Genomic DNA, 10,912 nt, shown 5'->3' with positions numbered 1-10,912 from the left:
TGTAAACTGAATAACTTAAATATTTTTTACTCGCAAGCAACAGCAGACTTACTTAACTTGAAAAATATGGCGGCAGGATTTTATGAGGATTTGTCAAGAAGACTTTTCATAGGCTTCAACTGGCTGCAGGAACGTACGTGGCATACAAATGAAAGTATTTGTTGGTATAAACATGTTTTTACAAGTAGTTAATGTGAACATGTATGCTAAGGAGTTTTTGAAATGTTCTGTACTTTATGGCGCAATATTTGTATTTCGCTTCATTGACGGCAACATTTACACCTGTTAAGACAAATTTTGTTCCTTTGACAATAAAAATGGCAGTACTTCTCCCTTTGCAATTGCAGAATGAGTGCACTAAGTTGAAGATGTACTAATAATCCGTTCTTTGCGAAGGTAGTTCTATTAATAATTCCAAGGCTTTATTATTCTTACAACTAAGTTAACAAATATGAGCTTAAAAACTAATAGTGGGAGTCAAAATGTGAATTGTTGTTGTTATATAACGAAGAGAAGTTGGTTGGTTTAGATGATGCCATTAAAGGAAAGGTCAGTTAGTAAGGGAGCAAATTAACAGAAGTGAAGAGGGCAAGTGAGTATTTAAGTAGCCGAGCTAAGGGGAGAATAGGTAAGGAGGTGTGTGTTGTTGGTAGTGGGAGCATGTCTATGTGCATGTATCGCATTAAGTTGTGGCGAAGCCTTGGCTATCATACATTCATATACGTAGAGACTACATACAAGGTTCTGTATACAGGGTAACCCGGTTTTAAAGCAGCAAATATCCAACTGAAGAATAGGAATGAGGGATAACGCTTATACTATAAATGCAAATCAAAAATTTGCTTTTGTTTGATTCTAAAGCGGCACACTACGGATTTTTTTATTTATTTATTAATTTATTTCAATATATTACATTTCAATATAAAGGGGCCGGCACTCGAAGTGTAACCAACTTTAGACCGCTCGCGCAGTGAATGCCCGGACATCAGTTGGTTAAATGACAGTCCAGAATATTGCGCGTTACATTTTGCCGAGAGTAAACCCGAAAAAAGAAAGTCAGTGATGGATTTCAAACGTAGTAGTGTGATTGAGTTATATTTGCCTGGAAAACCACAACCAGCTATTGTTCGTTCGCTCGAGCAGCTTAAAGTAGATAAAGTTTTTGTTTATCGCGTTATTACTCGTTACAATGACACTGGTAGCATCGCGAGGCATATTGGAGGTGATCATCAAAAAACTGCAACGTAACGTGAAATGGTTCAAAAAGTGAAGAAGCGACTTGAGCAAAATTCCCGACGAAGTGCCAATCAAATGGCAAAAAAACAGAAAATATCTGATCGTATCATACGCCGCATATGAAAAAATGATCTGAAAGTCAAGCCTTATAAGATCCAAAAGGCGAATGGTCTCACACCAAAGCAGCAACAAGTCAGATTTGAGAGAGCGAAGGAGTTGCTTCGCTTGGCTGAAAGCGGTCAATTTCCAAATATTGTGTTTTCTGACGAGAAAATATTTCAAAATGAGCAATTCGTAAACCTCCTAAGTGGTAGGGTTTATTTGATTGACCGTTCATACGAGAATTTGAGTTGTCGCTTGGCCACCAGGAGGCAGAACCAGCCGCTGTAACCGCAGATGGGCGCACTCCAATCGTTCTCATCGAGCCTGGCGTCAAGGTAAATGCGAAATATTATAGGCAACGTATTCTGGAAGTTGCTTTAAAGCCGTGGGCAGACAAACATTTCGGTGGCAAACCATGGACGTTACAGCAGCAGTCGACACCGTCTCACAAAACTCAAGTGAAAAAATAATGGCTAAAAAACAACGTTCCGAACTTTATAACGTCCACAGAATGGCTTTAAAATTCACCAGACGCGAATGCGATGGATTATTCTCTTTGAGTCGTTTGAAAACAAAGGTCCGAACTAAAAGATTCACTAGTCCCGAGACGCTGAAAAAAGCCATTGACCGCGAGTGGGCCAAAATACCTGCAAGTCACATTCGGGCAGCTCGCGGTTCGTTTCTGTACCATCTCAAAGTCATAGTCAATGCAAAAGGTGATCATATCGAGCAAAAGTAAATTGATTCTTAAGTTTGTATTATTTTCACACATTTTTTACTTTGAATTGAATGTGAATGAAAGTAATTTTCCAAACAAACTAAATTTATGGCCTTCTTAATTGGTTACACTTCGCGTGCCGGACCCTGTACTTATGGTAAGATATTTTTGGCGTCATAGCATCTGAAAATAAAGAAAATATATTAGCCCTTGTGCTCATACTCTACTGCAATTTTGGTTGTAAAAAAGTCGACTGCCTACTGTAAAGTGGACGCAAACTATTGAAAGTCTTCTTCGGTTCTTTTGTTTCATTTATTACTATCTTTTTTGACAGAAAATTTTTCGAAATAAATTAATCATAAACATTGCAAGGAAATACTAAATACAAGTACATCTTTGTAATTTCAAACAATGACGTTAAAAACGAATAATTCTTTCTAAATAATAAAAAACATGTGTTCAGATTTCTTTTTTCAGTTTACAATTCAATTAATTTAATTTGACTTCACAAAGAACTGCTATTTAAAAAGCTGTGTTTGTCTGAAAGTGATGCTAAGCAGAATTTAAGAAAGGAGAGTCACTTTTAGTGAAGTCGTTTTGACACAGTTCTTTTCTTAAATGAAAGTAAAACTTCGAATTGTTTTATTTGAAATGTACAAAATGGGTCATCTAATGTGTGAAACTTTCAATAGCTCAAAGTATGAAACAAGTGATTTTTTTTTCAATTGGGATGTTCTATATTTGAAAGTAAAATCAATACCGTTATTATGGGACACTATTTCACATTTCACTATACCAGCTGTTTATTGAATATTCTTGATATATACACGACCACACGGTCTGATGTCCAAAAAAAAAAACAGGAAAGCTAAATTCTAAACTCGCATACTACAAGGAACCAATTTGAAAAGGGCGAGAGCACTCAAATACGGTACTTTTCCAGTACTTACTTCGATTACCTACTCATTCTTACAACAGAGTTAAAATTAAATTATATACGGGTTGCCCATATTCGACGGACCCATGTGTTTTTTGGCCCCATTCCGATCAACGAGACTTGTCCGCAGTCAACAATCTTTGCGTCAATTGAATATTATACGGGAATAAATGCAAATCAATGCGGATAATTCGTTGTAAAGTGGTCCGAGCAATGCCCAACTGCTGAAAACGGCGATTTTGGGATGTCCTTGGCGACGTCTCAACACTGGCCCGTACAGGAGCAATATTCTCATCCGATCGCCTTGGTCGCATCACCAGTCGAAAACCTTTCGTACAAACGTTTAATGGTGTTCTTAGAAGGCGCACTTTTCCCATTATTTAATTTTTTATACGCACGTTGAGTTTTCACAATTGACTTCTTTTGTTGAATGTAAATTTCAACATTTCAACAATAATTCGGGCGCGCTCGCGTGTCGTGTACTGTTCCATGGTAATTTGCTTGGACTGACGCTTCCAACGCGGTATGTCATTAAGCGATCTGACGTCTCTGTCAAAAGATACAGGGTTGCCAGATGGGTCCGTCGAATATTAACAACCTGTTAAATTGAAGTATGTTGAATATGTTTAACAAGAAAAATAATAATAATACAAGATAATAAGTAAGCATATACTATAATTATTTAAATATGCTTCGCATGAACACCTGCCTTGCAGTAACCGATGCGATGACCAGAAATTTTCAAAACATTTTGGATCATCTGGATCAGTATTTAATCGATGACTGCACCAATTGCCTGCATGGGGCGTCAAGCGTTGTTGGCTGTTTCGCGTAAAATTTATCTTTATTAGCCTCCCACAAATAATAAGCTATTTATTTATTTATTTATATGAAATATAATTATAAATATTGTAACTACATTGCAGTTGTAAGGATATTAGCTGCTGGGGCTATCGGCCTCATAATTATAATCTAACGGAGGCAAATCGGAGCTACGCGTTGGCAAATGCATTTGACCAAAGAGAATCATAACGTAATTTTCTTGCAGTTTCGAAAGGTGATTTGCCATTTTGCAAGTCGATTTTTAATATTTCTCAATTTTTAGTATTGTTCAAGCGCAAATCGGTCCATTTCGTAAACCACAGATGCTAACCTGACCTTCTGTCTTTATACCAATGCATTTTAAGTGACCCCTTAAAACAAAATCAATAGTTCATGTTTTAAGCAATAGATAGCCCACCCATTATTTACAAAACCTATGTATGTACGACATCTTTCTTCCAGCTCCAATTCTACTTGTGTAAGATCCATTGCAAACCTTTTCTACTGCTGTAATTTTTCTTCAGATCTATTGCGAAACGAAAATGACTCATTCAAACCTTGGCCCGCATCTCACATTTAATGAATTTTCGTTCGGTGTACTGCTTACGCCAAACTACTTATTTCACTACTTATACAAACTCTTCCCGCCCCCTTTGCTGCCCCTATCGGCACAACAAAGGCAGCGATTGAAAGTCAATTAACGTCAAATGTGTCGCGTTCTAAGCTGATATCGGATAACAAGAGAGACTGTAAAACATGGATGTATATGTATTTATGTATGTGTTTGTGTGTGTATGTAAGTATGTACGTTGCAATCAACTGGATTACATTTGTAACCACAATTGGATGGTTGAGTGTTGTAATTCGTATTGAATCCACTGCGTTGTGTTTTACCGGTTTTTGCTGGCTTCTGCGGCAACTTGAAAAGGGAGCGCGTGATAAGTGCTACAATGCTTCATTTTCAGCTTAGTTTCCACAAAGATTTCCTGTATTTCCATGAACATTTTGTTTTAAATAGTATGATGTCATATAAGATGTAAGTATTCCAACTCGCAATTTGTCATGTTTTCAAGAGTTTAAGTAGAATTGCGAACTAAGCCAGTCATTGCAACAAATTTTAAAACAAACCCCTACAGTGTAAACTACAGAATAAAAATCTTACAAAATCAGAATAAATTTATCTAAATATGAAAGGATTTTATAGTTCTCAAGTACATAAATATGGGGTATTTCTCAGATAAACGCAACTTAGCAAATATTTCAAAAACTTTGTTATGTATAAATTTTACCTTATCATAAATTTGAAACCCAGTTAGCGATAAATATTGTAAAACCAGTAACTAGCAAAACTACTTTAAACATCTTTTATGATATATCAATATCAAGACTTCAAGTCAGACCTTACATTAATAAAATGACGAGAGTAACGAATAAACTATTTATACCAACGATATATGAATTGTAAAATATTTATTTATGAACAATTTTTAAATTTACAAAAATAGTGTAAATTTAGTAAAGCTAGCAGCCGCAGTGATCATCAAATTGGATCATTTGCAACCGAACTCCCATTCATAGATAATAAGATGGGAAACTTTTTCATTTTGAGAGAGAGCGCGCCCATGAGGACGTTTCAAAACTTGGCAGCACTCACACATTATGGGATTTTGAACAGCTGATAGGCGAAATGGCAGGCTGCCAGAAGAAACGCGCCAAAAATAACTGACGAAAACAGTTCGTTTTTGCTTAATGGAGAAATAATGTTGAAATGTTTATAATTATTTGTCTTAAAATTAATTCAATTAATAATTTGAAATGAAGTGAGTTTGTAGAATCCAAAGCTCGTTATATCCTTTTCGACTTCTACTTTTAATTAGTCTTATGTACATAATGTAATTTTATTGAAAATATATACACATTTTTCAGCGCTCTCACGAGAAAAAGAGTTTCCCATCTAGTCATCTATGCTCCCATTAACCAATCCTAATTGAATGAAAGTGAGCTTCACACTTAATTCCTCTTTGCTGTTAACTGCTCTGGTCGCTCTCACAGCTGTCGACTCACATTTGCATTGTAACTGCAAGCGATGCGTATGATGTTCGGTGCTAACTGCACTGGCTCTCACAGCAGCCCACTCACACTTGCATTGTAACTGCATGGCATGCTGTACATAGAGTCGTATGTGTATGATGTCCGCTAGTTGGACAGCAGAGAGCAAGTTCGTTTATGTAGGCGACCAGCAGTCATTTCTACTTAACTTATATAACGGAATAATAAAATTACACTCGTATAGCAAAACACTGATCTTAAGAAGGCTACTGATCACAATGGAAGGCTATGCGTGTTACAGGTGATACATTCGAGTAAATAAATATATTCACTAATGGAAGTTCCTGTGCTTCAGACTTCTAAATGAGCCAAATCAGTTGATCTCGCACCGTTTATACGGATTTAGGGTCTTTACTTCACAGAAATATCTTAGCCTATACCCATTTGGGTCGAGTTCAACGAAGCACGCCAGTCATTTTTTTTTCATCCTTACTTTACTACTTTTTCTAACGCAAACAAATCTTCCTCTACCTTTTTCTTAGGTCTTAGCGATGAGTTGGTCCTTCCATCGGAGTCATGGTTCTCCCCTATGCCGCTTTTATCTAACTTTCCATCTGAAACCTTCTTTGCTAGAGCTTCTGCATCCATATGCTCGCATACGAATATTGATGGGCTCAAATATGTCCACATCGTCGTAGAGCTCATATAGTTCGAGGTTTATTCGGCGGTAGAAGTTATCGCCAACACGAAGAGGACCAACGATTTTCCGAAGTATCTTTCTCTCGAATACCTCAAGAGCGGCTGCATCAGGCTGCGACACAACCCATGTTTCAACGCCATAGCGTAGCACGGGTAAGGTGATCATCTTGTAGATTGTTAGTTTTGCCGGGCTAGAGAGGTCTTTGCTACACATTCGCTTACTGAGTGATGAACACCTATTAGCAAACGTGATTTGTCGGTTTATCTCCGAGCTGGCATCTCCAGTTTGGAGGATGGTTCCGTGTGTAGAAGTTCACGCAAATGGGGAAAGTCCCTGTTCACCATTCACTTGGGAGTGACCACGACGATTCTTCTGCATACGGTCCTAGCAGCTCACAACTTCTGGACTACGCCCAAGTATCCTTTGGGTAGCTTCGTGGGGTTTGCGACCTGTCACACAAAAACACCCATTCCAGTGAAGACCAAAAACTAGGGAACAGAAAAATGTCTCCGCTTATGAAAAAAGTGTGAAAGAAGTTAATAATATTTTATTGGAGATTTGTGCGCTTAAGAGAAACAAATTCTTAAGTATTTGTGGTATGTACTGAGAAAAGTGTTCGCTGATGGGAGGTATCCGCTTAAGAGAGGTGCCCGTTAGGAGAGAGTTCACTGTTTCATGCACGTAGTTAAAGTTTTATTTGGATATTTATGAAGGCTTGAGTACAAGCGAAAGAGAAGCTCAGTATTAAAATGTTAGCCTACGAAATTTTTGTTAAAGAACATCTCATGGCCGGAATGCACTCCCAGTCGGTTTAGAACAAAGAATACAAAGGCGTCTATTACTTTTCCTAAGTGCTGCTGACTGGGTAATTAGCACTTAGAAAACGTCAAGAGTATTTCGCACAGAAAGGAGGTTTGGTGCATTATATAATAAATGTATGTTGCAATACTTACGAATGTATGTATCAGAGTATATTTTCATACATACATACATATGTACAATACATACTTATATATCCATATATGCACGCGTATGCACAGTGGAATACGAGTCGGAGAGTAATTTCACACAACGACTTTGTCTCATTGTGTCATTGCGCCTGGGGCACATTTGTAATAAAAAAGGTTTATGCATATCTTCATTTAATGTACTTTACCTTGACTCGAGTGAAGAACTTACGCATTTGTGATTTCACTAATACGTACATACAAATTTGCAACTTTATATGTATGATCATGCACAAGTACACACACACACGCACATCTGACTAACATCCGTATGCACCTTTCACGAGTATTAGAATTCTTGTATGCAAACAGTCCTTCTTGCTGGCTTCACATTACCTTACAATTTTTTATCTTCACATACTTTCGTAAATTATCTTAAACACTTTTAACCTTTAACGGCAAATAACATTTTCCCCATGCATTCAAAGTCCTTTCACCACCGCATAAATTTACTTTTCTCAGTTTTATTGGAATGTGCTGAGTAGGGCAACGGAAATGCCGGGAGCGGCGAAAAACTAAACGAACTCACATCAATATGTATGGCAATGTGTATGTATGTGTGTGTGCATGTGTGGGCTTGCTAACTTTTCTTTGCTGCTTTTGTTTGTGACGCTCGTTTATTCCATTTTGCAGACATTTTGTTCGAGAGCTTTTATTGTTATCTTATTTCGCTTTTGTTATTTTTTCATTTACTATATTTGCCGGCAACTGATTTCGATGTCATTGCAGAAACTCTTCTAGCTGGGCGTTTTGCATATCTCAAATAATTCTGCCAACGGCAATGCAGCCTTGTATAGTCTGCGAAAACTTGAACTTGATCTCTTGCTAATGGCGGAGTTGTACAAGTGAATTAGTGGGACTAACGGTGGTCTGCGAAGATCGCTGTAAGTACTTGGAAGTCGACGGGGCTCAGAAATAGAAGTCATATTAAGATTAATAATCTTCAGTGTTGTAGAGGTGCAAGTTCTCTGCTACCTTTACAATCAAAAACACCATAAGCATGGCTCAAGCTTCAGACCACAATGACCCAACCGTCTGTTTCACAAAAGGATACACAGGATTCCTGAGAGGATCGAGTGGAAAACAAACCCAAAATAGATGAATGATGATGCTGACACTGATGGATCCAAAACACCTTATGGTGTAGGAGCAGGAGTAGTGCGTCCCAGAATCCACAAATCATTCACTCTTATCAGAGACACCACCATCTTCCAAGCGGAATTATACCCAATAATGGAAGCAGCAAACATCATGCAACGAAAAAACCATAAGGGAGTAAATATTAGAATACTCTCGGACAGCCAATCAGTTCTAAAAGCTTTAGATAGCTATACCTACAACTCAAAAACTCTCTTAAAATGCCACAAGGCACTCAATAACCTGGCATCCAAAAACAATGTCTCATTAATTTGGGTACCAGTAAATGAGGGATATGACGGTATGAGGGATATGACGGCAACGAAAAGACTTTCAAGCCAAAAAAGGTGCAGTTGTAAATTTCATCGGACCTAGTCCCATGTTTGGATTTAACAAAAACAGCCTAAAACAAAAAGTAAACTACTGGGCCAAAACTCTAATAAATCAGCATTAGAACAACGTAGAGGGTCTTAGACACTCCAAAAAGTTTTTAAGTTTCAATGCTAAAAGAGCTTACATGGCCCTCACGTTAAACAAAAAGAGCATTCGCACTCTCACAGGCGCCCTCACGGGTCACTTCACCTGCAACAAACACTTACATAAATTAGGCATAACTAACACCAGCACCTGCAGATTTTGCTGCGAAGATGAGGAGTCTATAGAACATCTCATCATCGAATGTCCGGGGCTGACGTATAGAAGGAAAAAGTTTTTAAACAAGTTCATGCTTATAGATGAAGACCTTCAATCACTCCCTCAGAAAGAGCTGGTACAATTCATAAGCATACTTAACAGTCAATAGACAGCATAGGGTGCACAATAGATCAATATGGTCGCAGTACTAAAGGCCCATACCTTAACCCTTTACTACCATTAACCATTAACCATTAACCATTACCTTTATAACCACAAATATTTTCGATCTGTTCTAAAATTTGAATGTTTTCCCAAAGTATGGAAAAGTTCGGTGATCAGGGGAGTATACAACCCTGCCATCACAATATAGACCAATCTTAGTTACTTACTGCCTTGCTTCTCGAAACTTTTTGAATAGGTGCTGATATCTAAAATAAATCCTGCTTTTAATAGACCAACACATCACTTTGGATTTCATGGGAAACAGGGAACTATTGAAGGGGGTAATCACTATACCAATGAAATAAGAACGGCATTTGAATAAAAAGACGAGACAAGGATTGACACGAAGGGATTTTTCATAAAATTAGCCAATTACTACCTTGAAACTTTCAAAGCACCGTCAAGTCGTTCATATCTGAGAGACGATTCAGACAATACAGACAAATTTCAGACATCGGCTGGTGTGCCTCACGGGAAGCATTCTTGATCAACCATTTTTTTGTTCGCTAATCCATTGTTTTTTTTTTTGCATTTGATACTCCTATAAGTAGAAATGTGCTAACTTCAACATTTACGGATGATAGAACAATTATGCACCGAAACAAATGCCCAAAAACGAGTCGAAATTCTTACAAAACTTTGGCGATTTAAAGTGAATGAGCAAACTTTAAACAACTTTCAAAGCTCCAGAGCAGGGTGTGCGGAGGTGTATACTCCGAACATCAGGGGATCTCCTTCAGTTTTCGGCTCTCCGACTACCGTCTCGCGACATTGAGATAACCATAGATCCGATGAACTGGTGAGACTTAGCACCAAATTGACCAATGAATACAACGACAACTGTGGCCGACTCTCAATGCTAAACGTACAGAATCTCTGCTAAACCAAAGTAAGCATAGTCTTAGCACACTGATTTAAGTCATAACGGGAGATTGCCTAATAGGTAGACATGCCCAAAGGATGGGTGTGCAAAAACATGACTTCTGTCGAAGTTGAGGACGAGGAAGAGACAACCTCGCACTTACTGTGCTACTATCCTGCTCTATCCAGACGTAGGTTTACTATTCTAAGTAAACAATTTTTAATGAGTTGGAAGATCTCAATTCTGCAGAAATCAGAGGTACTCTAAAATTTTTGAAAAGCACATACGGGTTTTAGGACAGATAGGGACAAGCTTCCCACGCGGCATCACAACGGGTTATGGGTCTTGAGTGTGTCCCACAGGACAACCGCTTCAACCTAACCTACAGTAAATTTACGCTCAAGTCAAATACATACCCAGCTAATCTATACATATAAAAATGAAATGATGTTCGTTTGTACGCATTTTTTTGGGCCGATACGAG

This window comes from Anastrepha ludens, chromosome 2 (assembly GCF_028408465.1).
Source record: "Anastrepha ludens isolate Willacy chromosome 2, idAnaLude1.1, whole genome shotgun sequence".
Lineage (NCBI taxonomy): Eukaryota > Metazoa > Arthropoda > Insecta > Diptera > Tephritidae > Anastrepha > Anastrepha ludens.
Note: the sequence above shows the minus strand (reverse complement) of the source record.